A 26,108-nucleotide genomic window follows, 5' to 3' on the forward strand; every position below is an offset into this window, starting at 1 on the left:
CTTCATGCACATCTCTTGTCTCTTTTTGCACCTCTCTTGTCTCTTTGTGCACTTCTCGTGCCTGTATCTGCACTTCTGTTGTCTCTTTCTGTACCTCTGTTGCTTCATGCAGCACTTGTCTTGTCTCTTTCTGTACCCCTCTTGTCTCATGCTGCACTTCTCTTGCTTCCTTCTGTATCTCTCTTGCTCATTTCTGCACCCCTATTGCCTATTTCTGCACTCATCTTCTGTCTTTATGCACATCTCTTGTCTCTTTGTGCATATCTCTTGTCTCTTTGTGCACCTCTCTTCTCTCTTTCTGCACTTCTGTTTCTCTTTTTGCACCTTTGTTGCTTCTATTTGCACTTCTCTTACCTCTTTCTGCACTCTGTTGCTTCTTGCAGCACTTCTCCTGTCTCTTTCTGCACCCCTCTTGTCTCTTTCTGCACTTCTCTGGCCTATTTCTGCACTCTTCTTGTCTGCACCTCTAGTCCCTCTTTCTGCACGTCTCTTGCCTCTTTCTGCACCCCTGTTCCCTCTTTCTGCACCTCTCTTTCCTTTGTCAACACCTCCCTTCCCTCTTTCTGCACTTCCCTTGCCTCTTTCTGCATCCCTCGTGTCTTTTTCTGCAACTCTGTTGCTTCTTTCTACAGTTATCCTGCTTCTTTCGGCATATCTCCTGCATCTTTCTGCACCCCTCTTGCCTCTTTCTGCATGCGTCTTTGCTCTTTATGCACATCTATTGTCTCTTTGTGCACCTCTCTTGGCCCTTTCTGCACTTCTGTTGCCTCTTTTTGTACCTTTGTTGCCTCTTTCTGCACTGCTCTTGCCTCTTTCTGCACCACTGTTGCTTTTTGCAGCACTTCTCTTGTCTCTTTCTGCACCCCTCTCTTTCTATACTTCTGTTGCTTCTTTCTGCACGTCTTTTGCTTCTATATGCACATCTCTTGCTTATTTATGCACACATCTTGCCTCTTTCTGCACCTCTCTTGCCTTTTTCTGCACCTCTCTTTCCTCTTTCAGCTCTTCTATTTCCTCTTTCTGTACCTCTGTTGGTAATTTCTGTACTTCTCTTGCCTCTTTCTGCACCCTTCTTGCCTCTTTCTGCACCTGTATTGCCTCTGTCTGCATCTCACTTGCCTCTTTCTGCACTTCTTTTCCTTTTCTCCGTACCTTTCTTGTTTCTTTCTGCAACGCTCTCTTTCATCACTTCTCTTGTTTCCTTCTGTGCTGAGGTGTGGTGCAGAAGCCACGGCAGCTGACTTAGGAGCACAGGGTTCACGGGTGGAGCCTGGCTCCAGCACTCTGGGCAATAGCTCACTTTATTTTCATGACAGCCCCCAGCGCCTTGAGACCCGTAAGTAGGTGAGTAGTTTGCGCTTTAGAAATACAGATTTACACTTACATTTTTTGTCTGCACTTCTGTTGCCTCTTTCTATATCCCTGTTTCCTCTTTCTGCACGTTTCTTGCCTGTTTCTGTACCTCTCTTTCTGCAGTTCTGTTGCCTCTTTCTGCACATCTGTTGGTACTTTCATAATTCTATTTTATCGTCCTGCACTCCTCTTGCCTCTTTCTGCATCTATGTTCCTTCATTCTGCACTTCTCTTGCTTCTTTCTGTACCTTTTTGACTCTTTCTGCACCTGTCTTGCCTCTTTCTAGACCCCCTTCACTTTTTCAGCACCTCTGTTCCCTTTTTTGCACTTCTCTTGCCTCTTTCTGCACCAATGTTGTTTTTTCTGCTCTTCTCTAACTTTTTTCTGCACTTCTCTTCCTTCATTCTGCACCCGTCTTTCTGCACTTGTCGTCCCTCTTTATGCACATCTCTTGTCTCTTTGTGTATCTCTCGTCTCTCTTTGTACACCTCTCTTGCCTCTTTCTGCACTTCTGTTCTCTCTTTTTTTTACCTCTTGCCTCTTTCTGCACCCCTCCTGCCTCTTTCTGTACCATTGTCGCTTCTTTTTTGCAGTTATCGTACTTCTTTCTGCACAACTCTTGTTCTTTCTGCACCCCTCTTGCCTCTTTCTACACTCGTCTTCCCTCTTTATTCTCATCTCTTGTCTCTTTGTGCACCTCTCTTTTCTCTTTGTGAACCTCTCTTGCCTCTTTCTGTACTTCTGTTGTCTCTTTATGCACCTTTATTGCTTCTTCCTGCACTTCTCTTGCCTCTTTTTCCATCTATGTTGCTTCTTGCAGCACTCCTCTTGTATCTTTATGCACGCCTCGTGTCTATTGCTGCACTTCTGTTGCTTCTTTCTGCACTTCTCTTGCTTCTTTTTGCTTCTCTCTTGCTTATTTCTGCACCCCTCTTGCCTCTTTCTTCAGTACCCTTCTTACCTCTCTCTGTACCTCTCCTGCCTCTTTCTGCACCCCTGTTTCCTCATTCAGTGCCTCTCTTGTCTTTTTCTGCACCTCTCTTTCCTCTTTCTGCACCTCTGTTGGTTCTTTCTGCACTTCTCTTGCCTATTCCTGCACCCCTCTTGCCTTTTCCCACACCTCAGTAGCTTCTTCCTGTTCTTCTCTTGCATCTTTCTACAGCTCTCTTGCAATTGACTACATCCCTCTTGCCTCTTTCTACACCCTTCTCCTCTTTTCCTGCATCTCCATAGTCTCTCTCTGCTTACTTGCCTGTTTCTGCAACTATCTTGCCTATTTCTGCAGCTCTATTGCCTCTTCTGCACCTGTGTTGCTTCTTTCTGTACTTCTCTTGGCTCATTCTGCACCCCTCTTGCATGTTTTTGTACCTCACTCGTGTCTTTCTGCACTTCTCCTGATTTTCTCTGCATTGCTCTTCTTTCTTTCTGCAACTCTCTTGTCTCTTTCATCACTTCTCTTGCTTGTTTCTGTGCCTCTGTTGCGTCTTCAGCACTTATCTTGCCTCTATCTGTAATTCTCTTGCTGTTTCTGCACAACTCTTGCCTCTTTCTGCACCTCTGTTGCTGCTTCCTGTACCCCTCTTGCCTCTTTCTGCATCCCTCTTCCCTCTTTCTGTACATGTGTTGCCTCTTTCTGCACCCCTGTTCCCTTTTTCTGTATCGCTGCTGCCTGTTTCTGCATCTCTCTTGTCTCTTTTTGTGCCTCTCTTGTCTCTTTCTGTACCACATTTGCCTCTTTCTGGACCCCTCTTGCCTCTATCTACAGTTCTGGTGCTTTCGTTCTGGACTTTTATTGCTTCTTTCTGCACCTCTCTTGCCTTTTCTGGACCCCTTTGCCCTTTTTTTGCACCTATGTTGGTTCTTTTTGCACTTCCCTTTGCCTCATTTTGCACCTCTGTTGCTTCATGCAGCATATCTCTTGTCTCTTTCTGCACCCTTATTCTCTCATTCCGCACTTCTGTTTCTTCTTTCTGCACTTCTCTTGCTTCTTTCTGCACCGCTTGCTTATTTCTGCACCCCTTTTGCCTCTTTCTGCACCCTCTTCCCTCTTTTCGTACCTCTCTTCCCTCTTTCTGCACATCTTTTGCCTTTTTCTACATCTCCTTCCTTTTTTCTTTACCACTCTTGCCTCATTCTGTACTTTCCTGGCCTCTTTCTGTATGTCTCTTACCTCTTTCTATACCCATCTTGCCTCTTTCTGTACTTCTGTTTTTTCTTTGTGCACTTCTCTTGCTCCTTTCTGCACCTCTCCTGATTCTTTCCACAGTTCTCTTGCCTCTTTCTGCACCTCTCTTGCTTCGTTTAGCACTTTTCTTGCCTCTCCCTGCACAACTCTTACCTCTTTCTGTACCTCTGTTACTTCTTTCTGCACTACTCTTGCTTCTTTATGCATCTCTCTTGTAAATTTCGGTACCCCTCTTGCCTCATTCTGTACCCTTCTTCCCTCTTTCTGTACCTCTCTTGACTCAGTCTGTACCCTTGTTCCATCTTTCTGCACCTCTCTTGCCTGTTCCTGCAACTATCTGTCCTCTTTCTTTAGTTCTCTTGCCTTCTTCTGTACCTCTGTTGCTTCTTTTTGCGTTTCTGTTTGCTCTTTCTGCACCCCTCTTGCGGGTTCTTGTACCTCTCCTTCCTCTTTATGCATCTCTTGTGACTCTTTCTGTACCTCTTTTGCCTTTTTCAGCACCGCTCTTTTCTATTTCTGTAGATCTCTTGCCTCTTTCTGTACCTCTGTTGCTTCTTTCTGCATCCCTCTTGCCTCTTCCTGCACCCCTCTTGCCTCTTCCTACACCTCAGTTGCTTCTTTCTGTACTTATTTTGCCTCTTTCTGCTGCTCTCTTGTAAATGTCTGCAACTATCTTGCCTCTTTCTGCAGTCCTCTTGCCTCCTTCCGCACCTCTGTTGCTTCTTTCTGCATTTCTCTTGCTTCTTTCTGCATCCCTCTTATATGTTTTGGTATCACGCTTGCCTCTTTCTGCACCTCAATTGCCTCTTTCTGCAGTTCGTTTGCCTCCTTCTGTATCTCTTTTGCTTCTTTCTGTACCATTCTTGCCTCTCTCTGTACCTTTGTTGCTTCTTTCTGCGCTTCTCCTGCTCCTTTCTGCATCTCTCTTGCCTCTTTCTGCACTCCACTTCCCTTTTTATGCACCCCTCTTATCTCTTTCTTCACTTCTGTTGCTTCTTTCTTTAAATCTCTTGCCTCTTTCTGCACCCCTGTTCCTTCTTACTGCACCTCGCTTGTCTTTTTCTGCACCTCTATTTTCTCTTTCTGCAGATCTCTTGCCTCTTTCTGCACCGCTGACAAGGTGGCACTTCACCGCGCTGCGGTTTGTGAGCGCTAGAAATTTTAACTGCTATTTGCAGACGCATTTAGCGCGTCTTTGCTTCGTTTTTGTTTAATTTGTTTGTGGTGGCATTTTTAATTGTGCGCTACTTGGGCTCTCCCCCCCCTCTTACTTGCACTTAATTTTGGAATCTCCACCACCGTTTTCGGTGGGTCCGGGTCCTGTGGGTGGGTTGGATCCTGATCGGCGACCAGCGCCATCTTTGTTTGGGACTAGGCTGTTTTTCGGCGGGCGCCATCTTGGAGCGTCCACGCGCTCCTCCCTCCATTTTCGGCGCCTACTTGAGGCATTCTTAGGCATCTGCCGGCCTGACAAGGTGGCACTTCACCGCGCTGCGGTTTGTGAGCGCTAGAAATTTTAACTGCTATTTGCAGACGCATTTAGCGCGTCTTTGCTTCGTTTTTGTTTAATTTGTTTGTGGTGGCATTTTTAATTGTGCGCTACTTGGGCTCTCCCCCCCCTCTTACTTGCACTTAATTTTGGAATCTCCACCACCGTTTTCGGTGGGTCCGGGTCCTGTGGGTGGGTTGGATCCTGATCGGCGACCAGCGCCATCTTTGTTTGGGACTAGGCTGTTTTTCGGCGGGCGCCATCTTGGAGCGTCCACGCGCTCCTCCCTCCATTTTCGGCGCCTACTTAAGGCATTCTTAGGCATCTGCCGGCCTGACAAGGTGGCACTTCACCGCGCTGCGGTTTGTGAGCGCTAGAAATTTTAACTGCTATTTGCAGACGCATTTAGCGCGTCTTTGCTTCGTTTTTGTTTAATTTGTTTGTGGTGGCATTTTTAATTGTGCGCTACTTGGGCTCTCCCCCCCCTCTTACTTGCACTTAATTTTGGAATCTCCACCACCGTTTTCGGTGGGTCCGGGTCCTGTGGGTGGGTTGGATCCTGATCGGCGACCAGCGCCATCTTTGTTTGGGACTAGGCTGTTTTTCGGCGGGCGCCATCTTGGAGCGTCCACGCGCTCCTCCCTCCATTTTCGGCGCCTACTTAAGGCATTCTTAGGCATCTGCCGGCCTGACAAGGTGGCACTTCACCGCGCTGCGGTTTGTGAGCGCTAGAAATTTTAACTGCTATTTGCAGACGCATTTAGCGCGTCTTTGCTTCGTTTTTGTTTAATTTGTTTGTGGTGGCATTTTTAATTGTGCGCTACTTGGGCTCTCCCCCCCCTCTTACTTGCACTTAATTTTGGAATCTCCACCACCGTTTTCGGTGGGTCCGGGTCCTGTGGGTGGGTTGGATCCTGATCGGCGACCAGCGCCATCTTTGTTTGGGACTAGGCTGTTTTTCGGCGGGCGCCATCTTGGAGCGTCCACGCGCTCCTCCCTCCATTTTCGGCGCCTACTTAAAGTCGCTCTCTCCCGCGCAGCGGGAACGCGCAGCTGGGACGCCGTCGCATGCCGGAGTCGTGCCAGAGTCCTGCCCGTCTGCGCCCGTCCGCGACAGGACGCGCTGGACGTGGCTGGACCCTGGCCCCCTTCTTGGTCGGTCTATTCTGCACCATGCGGTGCTACACCAGAGATAGTCTGGTTGCCATTGAGAGGTCGCGACCACCCTGCCTTACACCTAGGGTGGATCCCTTAAGCGGCCCCTTATCGTGTGGCTGCGGATGCTTTGCGCTGTCTGCCCCTGTAAGCAGGAGCTGCAGGGAAACACTTCGAGTGCCTATAAGCCCGGTGCCAGGTATTAGCATCTGGAATCTTAATGCTAGGTCGCTTGTCAAGCACCATCTCGACATCAATGATCTGCTAGGCAGGGAGTTGCCTGACCTATTTTGTGTAACAGAGACCTGGCTGCAAGATGCTGATACGGCCATTGTCAATCTGGCCTTCCCGCCGGAATACTCGGTATTCACCTTGAACAGGACCTCAAGAGGCGGGGGTATTGCTCTTGCTGTCAAGTCCTGTTACCCTACCACATGGCATGGGCAAAAGATCTCGGGGTGCGAAAGCGCTCTGTTCAAGGTTGCCATCTCATCTAACTTCACCCTGTCGGGACTGGTAGTTTATCGGCCCCCAGGGAGTGAAGTAACATTCAGAGCAGCGTTACCCGAGGCTGTTAGCAATCTGGCTACGGGGTGCTCCAATTTCACCATCATTGGAGACCTAAATCTGCACTTTAACAACTCCAGCAGTCCCTCAGTTGCCAGCTTCCTGGCTGACCTTGAAGCGTTACAGCTTACTCAGTTGGTGACGCAGCCCACACATTCAGGGGGTCACACCCTTGACCCGTTTTTTACCAATCTGACGGAAGTATGTGTCACCAGCTACACACCTCTGGCGTGGACTGATCATTATTTGATACAGTTCCACTGCCCTATCGTGGCTAGTCCATCTAAGCCAATGGTGTGTTCTGTCCCAAAAAGACGCTGGAACAAACTTAAGCTAGATGAGTTTTTCCATCTCTTATCAGCTGACCCGCTTGACGTCTCAGGTCCTCCGGATCAGATGTACGACAGGTTCACCGACTGGGTCTCCAGGGCCTTGGACACTCTCATCCCCTTGGTGACCCGCAGAACTGGCTTAGGTAAGGCCAGCCCTTGGTACGATGACTCTCTGCGAGCCCTGAAGGTGTCTTGCAGGCGCGCAGAGCGGGCTTGGCGCAAAGCCTACTCCAGCTCTAAGAAAGTCGTATATCAGGCTACAGTGAAGGTGTACCATCGGGCGGTGTGTAGAACCCGTGCCGCTTTTTATGCGACACAATTCAGGAACAGTTCGAACCCAGCAAAGGCTATCTTTAAGGTAATGAAAGACCTCACTGCCAAAAAGGTTGTAGCATCACATCAGAGCTCTCTGGAGCACTGTGAAAAGTTGGCAGAGTTTTTTCTAGAAAAGGTGAATGCTATTTACCGGGGCTTCCCTGTGGTCGTTCCCTCGGTGATGACATCATCTAAGCCTCCACCATCTGAGGGGCTGTGTTCTTTACCTTTGGTAAATCCTGATAGCCTAGGCACTTTGGCTTGCAAAGTGAAATCTGGGTCCCCTGAGGATCCACTTTGCCCCGAAGTGTTCAAGGACCTGGCGGTACATGACATCTCTCCGCTTTGTTCCTTGGTCAATGCGTCTTTGACTTCTGGCGTCGTTCCACTTAAGTGGAAGCGAGCCATGGTTCGACCGATCCTGAAGAAACCTAGCCTGGATGGAAGCAAGCCGGAGAGCTATCGGCCTATTTCACTCTTGCCGTGGCCGGCCAAGGTGATGGAGGCACACGTAAATGCCGCGCTCTCAGAACATCTCTGTCGAGCTGACATACTCGACGCTACGCAGAATGGGTTTAGGGCAGGTCACAGCACGGAGACGGCTCTGCTGTATATGGTGGAGCACCTCCGCTCCGTGCTTGACGCGGGACAAACGGCAGCGCTGGTGCTATTAGATCTAAGCGCTGCCTTTGACACCGTCTCGCACCCTATCCTTCTGCAGCGTTTAGAGGATGCTGGTGTTTCCGGCATAGCACTCGACTGGTTCCGGTCGTTCTTATCAAACCGGGCCTTTAGCGTGACCGTCCCACCCTTTCAGTCTAAATTCCACCCGTTGAACCTGGGCGTCCCCCAAGGCTCCTCGCTGAGTCCTACGCTGTTCAACCTGTACGTAAGGCCGCTAGCTGAGGTTGTCAAACTATGGGGTATGACCATGGTATCATATGCCGATGACACCCAGCTAGCGGTCACGATCAGCGGGGATGCGGAGGTCGACGCTCCTAGGTTTCAACAAGGACTGAGGGCGGTCGCTAGGTGGATGACGCTTAATTGTCTCCAGCTAAACGCTAGTAAGACCGAGGTGATGGTATTTGGTAGGCGACCGGAACTGTGGGGAGAGAGATGGTGGCCGGAGGAGTTGGGTTCCGCTCCCATCCCAGTCGCCGAGCTTAAAAACCTCGGGGTCTGGTTGGACCCTTCCCTTACGTTTGCATGCCACACTAAACGCACGGCTGCTTGCTGCTTCGGCATCTTGCGTGGGCTCCGTCCGGTGCTAAAGTTCTTTGATGCCCCCACCCGGCAACTCATGATCCAAGCTACCGTCATATCTAGATTGGATTATGCTAGCTCTTTGTTGGCCGGACTGAATGTAGCTGAGATAGGGCGCCTGCAGCGGATCCAGAATGCTGCTGCGAGAGCGGTGGTGGGTCTTCCTAGATTCTGTCCCACCTCCAGCACCATTCGAGCATTGCACTGGCTCCCTGTGGCGCAGCGGATTCAGTTTAAGGTCCTCTGCGTCGCCCATAAGATCTTGAAGGGGTCCCCTGCAATGATCCTCACGACACTCATGGCCAATTACATTCCGGCACGACCCTTAAGATCGTCAGATCTCGATTTGGCTGTGGTCCCGCGCTTTAAGCGAAGCAGGGCCGGTGGTCGCTCATTCCGAGTGCGGGCCGCTGCTCTGTGGAACTCCTTGCCCCCGGCAATTCGCGCCATGAGCGATGTGCTCTCTTTTCGTCGCGCCTTAAAAACATTTTTATTTCCTTAGTTTGTGTGTTCTGTGCTGTTTTATTTAGTTGTGTTGTGTAGCTGCCTTGTCTGGCGCCAAGACGCTCCTTAGCTGGAGCATTTGCGCGCCTAATAAAAACCACATAACATAACATAACATAACATAACCTCTGTTGCTTCTTTCTGCATTTCTCTTGCCTCTTCCTGCACCCCTCCTGCCTCTTCCTATACCTCAGTTGCTTCTTTCTGTACTTATTTTGCCTCTTTCTGCTGTTCTCTTGTAAATGTCTGCAACTATCTGGCCTCTTTCTGCAGTCCTCTTGCCTCCTTCCGCACCTCTGTTGCTTCTTTCTGCATCCTCTTACATGTTTTTGTATCACGCTTACCTCTTTCTGCACCTCACTTGCCTCTTTCTGCAGTTCACTTGCCTCCTTCTGTACCTCTTTTCCTTCTTTCTGTACCATTCTTGCCTTTCTCTGCATCTCTCTTGCCTCTTTCTGCACTCCACTTCCCTTTTTATGCACCCCTCTTGTCTCTTTCTTCACTTCTGTTGCTTCTTTCTTTATATCTCTTGCCTCTTTCTGCACCCCTGTTCCCTCTTACTGCACCTCGCTTGTCTTTTTCTGCACCTCTATTTCCTCTTTCTGCAGATCTCTTGCCTCTTTCTGCACACTGTTGCTTCTTTCTGCATTTCTCTTGTCTCTTCCTGCACCTCTCTTCCTTACACTTATTTTGCTTCTTTCTGCTGCTCTCTTGTAAATGTCTGCACCTCTCTTGCCTCTTTCTGCGCCACTCTTCACTCTTTCTGCACCTCTCTAGTCTCTCTCTACTCACTTGCCTGTTTCTGCAACTATCTTGCTTCTTTCTGCAGTTCTATTGCCTCATTCTGCACCTCTGTTGCTTCTTTCTACACTTCTCTTGCCTCTTTCTGTACACCTCTTAGGTATTTTGGTACCTCACTTGCGTATTTCTCCATTTCTCCTGCTTTTCTCAGCATCTCTCCTGTTTCTGCAACTCTCTTGTCTCTTTTATCACTTATTTGCTGTTGCTGCACCACACTTGTCTCTTTCTGCACCACTGTTGCTTCTTTCTGCACCCCTATTGTCTTTTTCTGTACCCCTTTTGTCTCTTTATACATCCCTCTTCCTTCTGTCGTTACGTCTCTTCCCTCTTTCTGCACCCCTGTATTTTTCTGCATCTCTTTTGCCTGTTTCTGCACCTCTTTTGCCTCTTTCTGCTCTTCAATTGCCTCTTGCTGCACCTCTGTTCCTTATTTCTATACTTCTCTTACCTCTTGCTGTACCTCTGTCGCTTCTTTCAGCACTTCCCTTGCCTCTTTGTGCATCCATCTTGCCTCTTTCTGTACTTCTGTTGCTTCTTTCTGCACAACTCTTCCTTTTTTACTGCAGCTCTCTTGAAAATGTCTGCACCCCTCCTGCCTCTTTCTGCACCCTTCTTCCTCCTTTCTACACCTCTCTATCCTCTGTCTGCACCCTTGGTCCATCTTTCTGCACCACTCTTGCCTCTTCTTTTTGCACCTCTCCTACCTTTTTCTGCATCTCTCCTGCCTCTTTCTGCACCTCACTAGCATCTTTCTGGACGTCTGTTTTTTTCTGCATCTTGCCTGTTTCTCTCTGCAAATCTCTTGTCTCTTTCATCACTTCTCTTACTTCTTTCTGAACCTCTTTTGCTTCTTCAGCACTTTTCTGTACTTCTCTTGCTGTTTCTGCACCACTCTTGATTGTGTTTGCACCTCACTTGTTTCTTTCTGCACTTCCCCTTCCTCTTCCTGCACCTTCCTTGCCTCTTTCTGTACCTCTCTTGCCTCTTTCTATACTTCTCTTGCCTCTGTCTGTACCCTTGTTCTATCTTTCTGCACCTCTCTTGCCTGTTCCTGCAACTATCTCCCCTCTTGCTTTTGTCCTCCTCCTTCTGCACCTCTGTTGCTTCTTTTTACATTTCTCTTGCCTCTTTCTCCACCCCTTTTGTGGGTTTTTGTACCTCATGTGCCTCTTTCTGCACCTCACTTGCCTATTTCTGTACCCATCGTCCCTCTTTCTGCACCTCTCTAGCCTCTGGCTGCTCACTTGCCTGTTTCTGCAACTATCGTGCCTGTTTCTGCATTTATCTACCACCCCTCTTGAATATTTTTACACCTCACTTGCCTCTTTCTGTACCTCTCCTGCCTCTTTTTGCACCTCGCTTGTGTCTTTCTGTACTTCTGCTTAATTTCTGCATCTCTCCTGTTTCTTTCTGCAACTCTCTTGTCTCTTTCATCACTTTTCTTGCTTCATTCTGCACCTCTTTTGCTTCATAAGCACTTCTCTTACCTCTTTCTGTACTTCTCTTGCTGTTTCTATACCACTCTTGCGTGTTTTTGCACCTCACTTGTCTCTTTCTGCACTTGTCCTTCCTCTTCCTGCACCTCTTTTGCATCTTTCTGTACCTCTCTTTCCTCTTTCTGTACTTCTCTTGCCTTTTTCTGTACCTGTCTTACCTCTTTCTGCACATCTGTTGCTTCTTTGTGCACCTCTTCTTCTTCTTTCTGAACCCTTCTTCACTTTTTCGGCATCTCTCTTATCTCTTTCTGCACCCCAGTTCTCGCTTTTTGTACCTCTCTTGCCTGTTTCAGCACCTCTCTTGCCTCTTTCTGCACTCCTCTTGCCTCTTTATGTACCTTTGTTGCTTCTTCCTGCACTTCTCTTGCCTCTTTCTGCACCCCCATCCTTCTTTCTTTTCCACTCTTTGCTCATTCTGCACCTTCCTGGCCTCTTTCTGTAGTTCTCTTGCCTCTTTCTTCATCTCTCTTGCTTCTTTCTGTACTTCTCTTGCCTCTTTCTGCACCCATCTTGCCTCTTGCCTCTTTCTGCACTTCTGCTGCTCAGTGCAAAATTTGTAAAATATGAAGTGCAGGCACTCGTAGTTTTTAAAGAGGCCACACCCACTCTCCAAGCCGTGCCCACTTTTTCCAGTGGCTCCACCCACTTCCTTTATTGACTCCACCCACATCCACAAGCCTCAACACATCAGAGCTACCTACTTACTTGGTGTATAAGTTAGGGGTCTTCATGCTGCATCAGGACCTGAAGTCAGACTGGCAGTCATTCAGAAGTTGAAGAACATACTTATTGCAAGAAATACTAAGTTATACAAGAATAAGAGTTCACTTATTAGTCACTATTGCATATATGAAAGTTAGGCAACAAAGAACATTATTTTACACTTACACATTAATAAATATAGTATTTTATCTATTGACAAAATACGAACAATCGTATCATCTGGCTGGATACATCACAACTAAGGGTGGGCGCAAAATCCGTTCCGCTCGCGGATTTTGCGAATTTTCGGTAAATTCGCGATCCGCGAACTCCCGCGAATTTACCGAGAATTCGCAAATCCGCGAGCGGCGGATCCGGGGGCAAAAGTTGAAGCCTGGCCTGTTGTAACTATTTTACGATGGCGCCGGCAAGCTGCCAGCGCCATCCTAAAATAGTTACTAAGTTAGCTTCAACAGGAAGCTCTAATAGATAAAATAAAGCAGGTGCACGATTTTATCTATTAGAGCTTCCTGTTGAAGCTAATTTAGTAACTATTTTAGGATGGCGCTGGCAGCTTGCCGGCGCCATCGTAAAATAGTTACAACAGGCCAGGCTGGTGTGCTTTCTTTTCCCAAATCTACTGTCGAAAATCAGCTGTGATGCTGGATAGAGGCCTTTGCATCCTTGACTTTCACGAGCGCAATCCCTTTGCTGTTCCTGTGACCAGGAGGGTCTGTCTCTTCATCTACTGCTCTGATCGGCCTCAGACCTTTTACACACACAAGAGGCATGTGCACTCGCATGGAAGCCCCGCCCACACACTCGCGGTGTGCACCGTCTTCCCGCCATTGACCCACTATGATGGACAGCTCATCCAAGGGCCCCCTGCGCCCTTCGGGGCGATTGCATAGTAACACACACATGGTCGCTGGAACTAGTTGAAGCTCAAATGCAGTGACTGATTCATCAGCCCAAAAACAATCGTGCTCGTCATCGAGGCTGGGCAGGTGTGCCTTCTTCCCAAATCTACCGTCGAAAATCAGCTGTGATGCTGGATAGAGGCCTTTGCATCCTTGACTTTCACGAGCGCAATCCCTTTGCTGTTCCTGTGACCAGGAGCTTCTGTCTCTTTATCTACTGCTCTGGTCGGCCTCAGACCTTTTACACACACAAGAGGCATGTACACTCGCATGTAAGCCCCGCCCCAAATTGCCAGATCCGCAAATCCGCAAAATCCACCGATTTTGCGGATCCATGATCCGCAAATCCGCAAATCCGCGGATCGTGGATCCGCAAAATCCGCCCATGCCTAATCACAACATCATGAACATAGCATATGTTAAAGGAACATGAAGTGACACAGAAATCATGACTTATCATTCAGTCCCAACAAGTAGACGACAATTAGAGCAGATAGATAAATCGTGAGTTCAAGGACTTCCCACTAGTAGCATACGATAAGGAGCCAAACACTTTATACTCGATTTGGAGTTCCACCAACATCTCGGAGGAACCTAAACATAGTTGCAAGGGGCTAACGAAAGCATATTTTGAACAAATGCTTAAGACCACATGAAGACATTGTATATCTGAGGTCTTAACCTGGTATTATCTGTCTCTTGTGGGTCTGCAATAACTACAGAGGGGGTCTACAACTGTTTACAAAACTAAATATTAGCATATTTATTCATGAAGAAGCAATATACAACTGAAACTTTTAAAATGTTCTACATGTTTAGGAATTTGAAATTGGGAGCTTTTAAAGTGAAATCTTTAGCTTGATGCCTGGTAGCAGAGCAGGTTCAATAAACAGAATCTAGTACGGATGATTGGTGGCCTCAAATGAAGCACTGTTATGCACCAGTGAAAAGAGTTCATGTATTACAAGCAAAAAAGACAAAGTGATATGCTAGTGTTCAGCATATCCTTTCAGCTTTTAGAAATAAAACCAAATTAAGAAAAATCTCCAGCTTCCCATTAAAATAACATCTAATTAAAAATTAAACATAATATTTCAGAATTTTGTGTATTTGTTGGAGGAATTCTTGTTTTTCTATTTTTAGATCTGGTGTTAGCCAAGGCCTTTAGATTTTACATGTTGCTCTCAATTTTCTTCTGCCCACTACAGCATCCATCACTATAATAGCAGTACATGCTTTTGAGACTAAAAACTATTTCCATTTAGCCATTTTTTAAAAAAAATGTTGCAAGTAGAAGGGAGAGATACCTTCTACCATGATGAAAAAAGTGACCGTTGTCCCACCCCAGAAGTGATGTCACTTACATTACTGGTACTTCCGGGTCCCTGGTTGTCCTCCCTGGCAGTGAAGTCACAACGGGAGGACACATGACTATGTTGGGTCACATGTGTTGTGATATCACCACAGGTCATGTGTTAGTCATGTGCTCATGTTTTTTAAAACATGGTTTGGATGCTGTCATAACAGGTGCGGGCCTCACTACCATGTGTCTATAGCTTTGTCACAGATAAAATTGCAACACTCTCGAGGCTGCAGAGTATGTGAGACTCTAACAAAGAAAGCCCAGGCATGTTCAGACAGCCGCAGTTATGATATGTGGATGAGACAAATGGAGGGCTTCTAAACGAGGATCTCTCTTGGGAAATACACAGCCGGAACCCCCCACCCTGTCTCCCTAAGCCACATGTCTTATCTTGGACGGTTAATATTTGACTTAATTAGGTATTTTTGTTAGAAATGTCTAGACAAGTTCCCATATAGTTCCATTCGCTAGAGGATATCCATGTTCATCTTGGTAGCACTCTTTATTCAAACGGAAGAGAGTCCACCTACTGCAGGTTTCCTGTTCGAAAAGAGAAGAGTGTACCAGGCTCGACAAGAACCATTGTGCGAAAAAGGAAGTGGAATAAATGGTGTTCCACCTTTCTTCTGCTGAGCTGGAAGCATACCGCATATCCAACAATTTGTAGTGTTTGTGGCATTGTGAGTATGATGGAGCATCTGAACAAACGTGTTATTCAAGTAAGACTCTCGATGCTTATACTCATGGTATGGAAGAGTGAAATGTTGGTGCTCTTCCGGAATGGGAGTAGTAGGAACCACAACAAAATCACAAGCAGGAATCCCCATTTCAACAGACCAAGTGATTACTGCTATAATTGTCAGAACAACAAAAACACCTGATACTCCTAAAATCCTTTTCTTAGTAGTATTCATAGTCACAAAGTCTTCTACAAACTAGAAAATAGAAAAAACAAAAATAGTCAATGAGCTCTTTACCCTGGGCAGACGTTGGTTTCTTCACCACAGACCAAGACAGGTGTCACTACACTAAGCAGGGCTGATCCCCCTCCCTTGTCATATTGGCTCTCCGTTTCCACTACCCAGAGCGGTTGCTCAACCAGTCTTGCAACAAAAAAACTGCAAATCACTTTCTTGATCTAAAATTATATCATGCTGCTCCAGGAGTCGTCTGGTCCGGGAAGAACTCCGCAGATCCGTCAGGTGATACAGCAGGGCCTTTCTCCGTAGTCAAGATGTCCCGATGATCGGTCAACACAGCAGGTTCCACCAAGGTCGACAAGACCTTCCGGCAATGGACCCAGTTCTTCTTGTTAGTCACTCGGACTGCTGTTCTCGTGGCGAGGAGCACTTGTTCTGGTCCACGCCACCTCGGCTCCAAGCTGCTTGACCTCTCAAATACCTTGGTCATCACAAAATCCCCGGGGCGGAGTTCATGGCACTCACCTTGGAATTTATCGGGGAGCGCTTCTCGAACCTGTTGATGAATAGAAACCAAGATGTCAGTTAATTGTGCCAAATAGTCATTCATTAAAACACAAGGTACATCATACACAGAACTTGGTTTCGTAACTCCCCATATATTCATTGGCCGTCCAAATACCACCTCGTACGGGGTGAGACCCGTCCTAGAATGAGGTACTGATCTAATGGACAACAATGCCAATGGCAACGCATCTGGCCAAGTCAGAATTGTGGAGGCTTGAATCTTCGCGATTTTCAGCTTGAGAGTAGCATTATACCTCTCCACCAATCCTGCAGATTGTGGATGGAACACAGCATGACATTTCTGCTTGATTCCTAATCCTTTCAGTACATACTTGATAACTTCCCCGACAAAATGAGGTCCGTTATCATTCCATAAAAGTCTGCAAACACCGAACCTCGGGTAGAACTCCTTCAGTAGCACCTCAGCAGTAGTATTAGCAGTATTATCTTTCGTAGGGTATGCCTCAATCCATTTACTGAAGGCGCAAACCACCACTAGGACATACTTCAAATTATTACACCGCTCAAGCTGGATGTAGTCCATTTGCAGGACTTCAAAAGGTGCAGTCGGTGTAACAAAACCTCCAGACGGAACTCGTGTCCCTTTTCCAGGATTGTATTGCAAACAAATCAAGCAAGACTGTACTACTCTCTTAGCTGTGCTAGCAATCTCTGGATGCTCCCAAACTTGCGTAAGCATTTTCGTTATCGCAGAAGCTCCAACATGTGCTAGCCCATGTGCCATCTGAACCATAGGTTGTACAAAAGCTATAGGCAGCTTCCATCGATCCATCTGCTTGTTTCTCCAACAATCTTCATCATCTAACTCTCCTTCTTTTGACCATTGCTCACGTTCTTTATCAGAAGCTGTCTTCTGTTTCTCTCGCACTTCCTGCCTAGCATCATGCCATCTTTCAGCTTGTAACTTTACTACGTACATAGAAGTAGTATTTCTCTGCATCGCAGTTTCACGTGCTACACGATATACAAAAGCGTTTCCTTGTCCAATCTTATCTGTTACTTTCTTATGTGCGGTGCACTTCACTATGGCAATTTTCTTCGGATATGTCATTGCAGTCAAAAGATTATGCACTAAATCTCCATGCATTATCTGTATTCCGTGACATGTAAGAAAGCCTCTTTCCTTCCAGAGTAGGCCAAAATCATGCGCTACTCCAAAAGCATAGCGGCTATCTGTGTAGATGTTCACACACAAACCAGCACTAAGTTCACATGCTCGTGTCAAAGCTATCAGCTCAGCTGCTTGAGCCGATTTCTGTGGTATGCGAGCTGTCTCCACTACTGTCTCAAGCGTGGTAATTACATATGCAGCTGAGGTCGTACCATCTGGTAGCTTCAGGCAGGACCCATCAACCCACAATTCACCATCTACATCTGGAAGGGGCGTATCCTGCAAATCAATACCACCCTTTGTCTGTTCTTCAGTCAGAAAAATACAATTGTGCGTTTCTTGTGACTGAGGCTGAGTCACCGGATATGGCAATAAAGTGGCTGGATTCAAAGTTGCACATCTCTTCAATGTAATGTGGGGAGCTAACAATGTCAGTTCATATCCTGTGAGACGAGCACTAGTTAAGTGCTGCGTCTTTGTCTGATTCAAAAGGGCATCAACAGCATGTGGTACTAACACTAACAATTTGTGTGACAACACGATTCCCTCACTCTGTTGAATTGACACCGCTGTTGCTGCAACTGAACGAAAGCATCCAGGTAATGCTCTAGCAACAGGATCAAGAACTGCTGAGAAGTATGCACACGGACGTTGCTTATCGCCGTGTAGCTGAACCAACACTGACAATGCACATCCATCTTTCTCGTGTACATAAAGTGTAAAAAGCTTCGTATAATCTGGTGTGCCTAACACTGGTGCTTAACAAAGAGCTTGTCGCAACTGTCGAAAAGCACTTTCACATTCTTCTGTCCATGGAAGGGGTACTGGGGTATCTTTCGTCAAAAGTGCTACCAAGGGCTTAACAATGTGTGAAAATCCAAAAATCCACTGTCTACAAAAGGAAGTAAGACACAAAAATGCACGTACTCCTTTCTGTGTGGTAGGAACTGGTGTATCTAAAATTGCTTGTATGCGATCTGATGTCAATGCACGTCCCTCCTTAGACAAAAGGTGACCTAAGTAGGTTACCTTTGGTCTACAGTATTGCAACTTTTTCCGAGAGACTTTGTGATGATGTGAAGCAAGAAAAGAAAGTAAAGATAAAGTAAATTTTTCACATTGCTCAGGAGTGTCGGCTGCCAGCAAGATGTCATCGACATATTGTATAAGAGCCACACCTTCGGTCAATACAAAAGAATCAAGTTCCCTTTTTAATGCTTGGTTGTAAATACTCGGACTCTCAGTATAGCCTTGAGGAACTCTACAAAATCGATACGATCTATTATTCAAAGTGAAACTGAACAAATATCGGCTATCAGGATGAATAGGGATCGAAAAGAAAGCATTCTTCAAGTCTATCACAGTAAATGTAGTGGCAGTCGGAAGAAGCAAAGTAAGGAGTGTTGTGATATCAGAGACCATGGGATACTGCGGTACTACGATCTTATTTACCTCCCTCAAATCAATAATGAATCTGTAAACTCGTGTGTCAGTATCTCTCTTCAGAATCGGAAGAATCGGGCTATTGCAAACATTGTATGGGACTTCCTCAACAACCCCAACTCGTATCAAATCATGTACAATTCGTATGAGTGCGTCTTCTCCCTCCTGTGAAATGCAATATTGTGGCAAACGGGGTAACACGGCTCCCTCCTTAACGCTAATCTGGATTGGAGGAATAACCATCTGACCCACATCAGTGTCTGAGGTAGCCCACAAAGATTCAGGAAGTGAGGCTAATGCAATATCTTCTTTAACAAGATAAATTCTGTAAAGTTCAGTGTAGTTATCATTCAAAATGACTCTTACCCCTTCAGGAAAACATCGTATCGTGGCTCTAAAGTACTTCAACATATCAAGACCCAAAATATTGTCTGGTGTGTTAGGGGAAAGCAAAAACGGACATGGAGCATTGAATTTATCAACATAGAATGAGAGTGGCTGTGACAATGGGCTAAGGAAAGGTGTTCCATTGAAACCTATCGAAGTAATAGTTGTGCCAGACAGGGGAGCCCTCGGAACCAATTGTTTAGACAAAGCGCTACGTGTAGCTCCTGTATCAACCAGAAACCGATCAGTAGAGCCCAAAACATGTGCTGTAACATAGGGACCCGTCTGATCTACTGGAACTTCAACTGATTCCTTACCCCATCCTAGGCAATCCTATCGATGAGCAGAATCGTACAAATCAGGCTGAACATAATCGGACATTTGACATTGATTTCGTCTATCAAAAGTGTTTTGTCTATTCTGTGAGCGTACATTCGTGTCAGATCGGGCACGATCGTTCGTGTTTCCTCGAGACTCCAAGAAACCTGAACCAGTTCTCCCTTGGCCCCGCCCCCTAGCATCCTGCTGAGGACCTAGCAACGGACAATTACGCATCCAATGACCCAACTGTTTACAATATGCACATTGGTTTGAAGATAAATCCGTACGACCATAAAAAATGTCGGAATTTGTAAAGCGCACAGCTACCTCCACCGGAGGTGTCCTGGCGCTGTCCGTATACCGCTTAGGAACCCTTCCTGGCTTTCCTGGGAAATGTCCACTCCTGGGCACCCCCCAGGTGCAGCCAGGCATCCCAGCGCTTTTGGGGCCGCTGTGGAGACTAAGCAAGCTATTGCGCAGAGTTGCAGCGTGGGACCCATGATCAGAACAGGTACTGAGGCGAGAATATCCAGTCAGGGGAATTATTGAGTCAGAGACCCACCGAGGCGGGAATCGAACCCTGGTCCCTGCCCAGAGCTCTGCATCAAGGTCTGCCTGCTCTAACCATTGAGCCACACTTCTCCACCATAAGGAGTATTAGGGGGTGCTCGTCCACCTCTATCATAATTTCTGTCAGGGCCCCTATCCTAACCTCCAGAAGCCGGACCATATACCTGGGCCAACATAACTTTCGTTTTTAACTCTTTTGGTTTCTTGTCCTCGTTCCCCTTCGCCTCCGCTTCTTGGCGCTCGTAATATTGAACCATTGTTAAAACAGAGGCCGGAGAGGAAGTAGTCCAATTACTTTCGACAGCTTTTAGGCGGCTGGCTATCCCTGGTAACAGATTCGTAACATATTTATCGACAAACAAATGTCTGCCGGTATCATCTGTTAAACACTGACCACTAAAATCATGAAAAGCTTCTTCGAAACGTGTGAAAAAATCAGAAACCGATTCATCTGTCTTTTGTTTACACAATGCTAATACAGTCCAATCAATCTTTTTAGGGGGGATGATCGTTTCAAGTTTAGTCAAAATGGCTGTAGGAAGATCTAATATTAACCGATGTGGTTTTTGCGCGGGCTCTCTCTCGGCATCTATGCGCTCTAAATCCTTCCATTCGACACCAAAAACAGTCCGATCATCAATTTTACAACCGGTCCTCCACATATCTGGGGGCAAAATGAGACCGAAAAACAAATCTATATCACATAAAGTCATGGTACAGGAATTTAAAGCGCCCTCAACTTCTTCGTAAAAGGCGGCTGGGTTTTTACACGGGTCAGGCAACGCATTTTTAAGCGCCATCACATCTGCTCTATTCCAAGGGGTGTACACCCAATTATAAATAAAATATCCCTTGGCATCAACAGAATTTTTATCATCATTATCACCCGCTCCTTTAGGAGGAACATACAAAGGCGCGGCTTCCCGCATAGGCCTCCTGACAACTGGTATCATCTTATCTGTCACGAAGATAGGAGACTGCGCTTCTCCGGGCGGATTGGACTGTGGAATGTTGTCCGCAATCTTTTTCTGCTTCTTCAGATGGGTCGCTTCATCTCATATTTTAACCAGTCGTCCAATCGCGTCTTCTACCTGGGAAAAAACAAAAGTACCGTCATGTAACTCTTTACGATTAGTTGCGATATCAGCAGGTTCTAATACTAAAGAGTATTTTCGGAACAATTCTACAACTTCATCAGCAAATGATGCAGTGAAATATATCTGCTCCTTTTCTGTCCAATCCTTTATCATATCAAAAAGATCAGAAGCAGAATCAGTGCTACGTAATGCTTTACAAGCAACTTGTCTGATTTGGGCCGCACGATCAGCATACAACATGGATCGAGTGTCCCGCGTTTTCTGTTGTTCCGAACCAGAGTCCTCATCATCCCCAGACTGAGCGGACGGAACGATATACGGAGGTGGAGGTCGATCTAATAACAAAAAATCATCTTGTGGTTTATTAAGGACAGGATAGAGAGGCTGACGGACAGGATATTGGCCAGATATCTGTAACCTACGTTCTTTATCCTCTCGTTCCTGTAGTTCTTTCGCTTCTTTCTTTCTCAACTCAAGCGCTTTTTCATACACACTCTTTCGCTGCTCTTTCTCAATCAACGCTTGCTCACCCTTCTCTTGCTGTCGCACTTCTTTCTCCCACAGTCGCCAACTCTCAAACATATCACACCTAGACTTTCGCTCAAACAGACATCGTTCCACATACTCAACCTTTTGCGCATAAAATGACCCTTGCAGTGGCCATCGTAACTCAGGATCCCTTTTGGTATATTTGTGCCACAACGTGCTGTACATTATGGCAGAAAGACCACATTTTATGTACATCTCTCTATTAGGTATCCCCTCAGGGGGAGCCGGCTGCGATTCCTCAAGTCGTAAACTGGTACCACCAAACAAGCAGCACATCTTTCGAAGTGCGTGAAAAACAGGCATGCTCAAGAATAGTGCAAAATATACAGTACTATAGGGAAAGAGCGCTTAAGGTACTTTCTTAGTACGTTGCGCTATACATATCAAAAGTGGAGGAAAAGTCCTCACATTGCCTGCCTATATGGGTTGCAACTCATATATCCATGTATCAAATCATATCAAATCATATCATATCGTATCAAACATATCATATCAAACAAGAGCCAAAGTAGACAAGTCTATCCCAAATACAAATATGCCATGGTAAGCGTTCCTAAGACTACCTTACCACTCAAGGGCATCCAAATTCCAAAACCTACAACAGGGCTCTTACCAATCATAGGCTGTCCAGATTCCAACTGCCAAGTTCTAAATTCAACCAAACGGTCACTGCACGGCAGACTAGCAGAAGAGATCTCAGTCGAGGACCGGCGCCGCCTGGATGGTCGGATCGGAAAGTAAGGAAGAACCACCTCGGGTGCCGAGACTCAGGTCTCCTCTGGCAGGGATCGCGTCCTCAGCGACGTTCCGAACCTTTGTCACGACCAATCCTTCAGGCATCCGAGTCGCCGATGAGCCCCACGTGCCGGGCGCCAATTTGTCGTGCAGGCCTCAGCCAGACTCGCTAGTGCAAGAGGTTCGCCCTTCTGCACACAGAGTTCTCAGACCCAAAAGCAAAAAGTTGGCACGGAAACTGGAAATACAAAACATAGAGTTTATTACACCTCATGAGTGCTAAAGTTCGGACAGTACCCTTCGGCACTGTGAGAAGTAGCACAAAGGACTACTGGACACATGGCTTATTTGTACCCACACAGGGGCTCAAGAGAAGGCAGTACAAAGCATAAGAGCACATTTTATGTCCATACAAGGCAATATCGAAAAGCACAATCGATCAGTGGGAGGAGTTAACAGTCTTGGGGTCTCGGCTAACACATTCCAATCTATGGCTAACAAATAACAGATGTGGACCCTAACGGTCAGCACAAAAGACAGAGATGCTATTAATAGCCTGTTGCCGGGCAGATTCAAAGACCATGAGCAGAAAGGTAGGACAACGCACATGGTCAACACGAGGTAACATGTGGCAGACAAAATGGCTGCCATGAATTCAAAATGGATGCCATCAAATGCTAAGATAACGGCAAAACTAAGATGTTTTTCGCTAACGCTCAACTTAATCGCTGTCAAATTACAACAGAATCATACATAAACTATTTAGGAGCGATCCAGCTAACACTAGCACATCCAATGAAATCACCCACACTTTGGGACTTGGCTGCTTCCATCCTACAAAAACACATAAACATGTGTTATCAATAAGCACCAATATGGGGCTTTATTATTATTATTATTATTATTATTATTATTATTAATTCATATAACACTGAATCACCACAAAGGGGTATCTCTGCACTTAGGATGGTGTGCTGCAGCCAGACCCAAAGGAATCAGAGAAGATAAGTTTTCAAAAGCTTCCTGAATTGAGAGAGGCTCTGGCAATCACGAAGCTGAAGGGGCAGTTCGTTCAAGAGTAAAGGGGCAAGATTTGTAAAAGGTTTGCCACCCTTGCGCGCCTTTTTAATTCTAGGGGTGCACAGGAGTAGCTTGGAGCCTGGTCGAAGGGGTCGTGGGGGGTGTACTTGATAAGTTTAGCAGAAAATAGGAAGGCCCCTGTCCATTAAGGGCTTTATAAACGGTGCAGCCTATCTGAAATTTCACGCGCTTTCTCACAGGGAGCCAGTGGAGTTTTTTGAGAAGTGGGATAGAAGCTGTTCTATGTGAGGCATTTGCTACTAGACGGACACCCGTGTTCTGCACAACTTGTAGCTTGTTTAAGGAGGCTTTATTGGCCGATGCCAACAGTGTGTTACAATAGTCCAGAAGACTTAGTACTATGGCTTGCATCAATGTTTAGGTCTTGCTGAGCCAGCGCATGCGCTGTCTGTGAGACATTTAGTATCGTGGTTTTCAAAGTGTTGCCAACGGCTTTTGGTGGCCTAGCTCTTGCGTTCACATAAGCGTGCACGTGTGTAGCCGCCATCTGCTTCCTTCCAGCGCCATCACTTTCACTTTTTCGTGCTGCTGGGCGCATCACTAGCTTTTTTTTTTACATTACTCCAAGCTTCCCGCATAGCGCGGCCAATGCTTGTTCTAAGCAGCTTTTCAGAGGCCAAAGCTGACCGCTGTTCCCCCGTGAGCCAGCCCAACCTGCTCGGAAGTAACTCCTCAACAAAGCTGAACACACAGAAGCTTACCCCAGAGCTGTGCTCACCAGCCTGTGAGTGGAGGCGGAGGAGGGGTGTAGAGGAGAGGGCAGGGCGCAACCCACTCCGCGGCAGGCTTCGCCACACTACACTGCACGCCTCGGAGCAATGCGTTCACCCGGGGCTTAAGAAGAGGTCAAGTCATTACCCTGACAGGCAAGGAGATCTGCAGAGTGCATGATGGGGAGAGGAAGCTATTTCCGGTAGCTATTAAAATTATGTTGTGAGCCGCAAGGAAGTAAACTCCAACCTGGGGTAAATGTTTCACCTGAAAATCTTTTATCTAGTTTGGCATTTGGTTATCTAGACTGTGGAGAAGTAGTTTAAAATTCAAGACAGTCACATCAATATACATCAAACTAACGCAACACTGAAAGTCTAAAATTAAAATTCATTTTCTGGCCAAGACAGAGCTGTTGGTTTTAAGTCTTCCTGTCTATTTCCTGAGTTACGGGTGACAGCTCCATCATCATTTTCCCATTTCTTTGTAAAAGCTTGCTGGCTTCGTAGCACCTCAGTGCCGCAGTTACAGCCCCTTTCATAGCGCCTGCTACCACATTTGGCCAAACATGGTACCACGGTTACGGGCCCTTTGAAAAGCCCCTTGCTACCAAAGTTTGAGCTTATTTGCTAGGTGACGTTATTTATTAGAGTCTCTTTTGGAGCACCTGGATGCTTCTGTTGGGCCTCTTTGTTGTCACGTGAGTGAGTGCCCATTAAGGGCTCCTTTCCTATCATCTTACTGGCATTGCCAGACATGCAGATAGTAATTGAATAACTTGGAGCTTACTTGGTAGCAAAAAGATCCCAAAATTGGAGCCTGTAGTAGTGCCTGGATGCCTGTTGGTGGCAGCCTCCAGTTCATAATTTTGCAGGATGCATTGGGTAGGCCAGGGGATTTCAATTTTTTTTTTTTACAGGGTGGAAAATATGGAATTTTTCGTGTTATGTGTTCCAGGAATTTGCAATCTTATGCTCATGTGTAAGTTTTCTTCCTACTGGCTGTCCCCTGACAGGACACGGGACAGTCATTCATTCTCTGACACACTCTTCTGTGCTCCTTTCAATTGGCAATGATGCTATTCCTTTCCCACTGCCTCCCATAGAAGCACTCACACACCCACCCCTGTTGAAGGATAATGCCACACTTAAGAAAAATATCCCTAGCGCTTCTGTAGGCACTACAGCCACACTGCTCCCCTCCCAGTTGCAACTTTCTCTGCTACATTCGCATGGCACTCACGTGCTGCTTTCCATTGGCCAAAGGAGGCAACAGCAGCCTTTTACTCCGCCCACAGACCCAGAGCTCCAACACCATCCCTCAGAATGTTCAGTCCTACACCCTGCCATAGAACCAGTGCTTTCACACTGTCCCCGGAAAACTATACAGGCAGCACACTTTTATCTTGGAGTGAAACACTCTAGGGAAGTACACCGTGTGTCCTTCAACTTCTTCCGAAATGTGAACTCAAGAACTCTTCACACCTAGTAATTAGTGACCTCTTCAGAGAAGCCATCTAGACAACCTTGGGTTGGTCGCAACCTAGACACGGCCACCCTACACCAGGAAAGCGCAAGACATCTACTTTAGCATCATGTCTATGTTTCCTCAAACATTGGTACCTGTGCACTCCCAGAAGTCATAGCATATAGGAAGATAAAGGGGTGTGTAACTGTTAGCCCCTAGATCTAACTTCCACCAGCTCCTTCTTCAACTTGTAGAGCTGGAGTTGGAAAAAAGTTACTCCGCAAGTCCATACATTGGAGGTATAGGGGTGGCAGCAGAAAGGGGGAAACGTTTGACAGTCATCTTACACATTTATTTTCTAAATGCTCTGCACCCTATGAAATTGGCAACAGGGACAAATGTGACAGTAAATCTTTTGTGGCTTACTTAATTGGTCATAAGTAGACCGCGTTTTAAAATATCTGAGTGGGCTATGGAACCTGCAGCAGAGATCTTTGTGTACCCAGCAAGTTCCACTATATATTAGTGGTAATGTAACTCTGGTGGTCAATGCATTTGCTGGAAAGAGTAATGTCTACAAATAAATTACTTGTTTCATTAGTTGGTGGCAACTTTTCATTAATATTTATACTTTTAGAGGTACATTACATATTTTTTGC

Source organism: Lissotriton helveticus, chromosome 5_1 (assembly GCF_964261635.1).
Source record: "Lissotriton helveticus chromosome 5_1, aLisHel1.1, whole genome shotgun sequence".
NCBI lineage: Eukaryota > Metazoa > Chordata > Amphibia > Caudata > Salamandridae > Lissotriton > Lissotriton helveticus.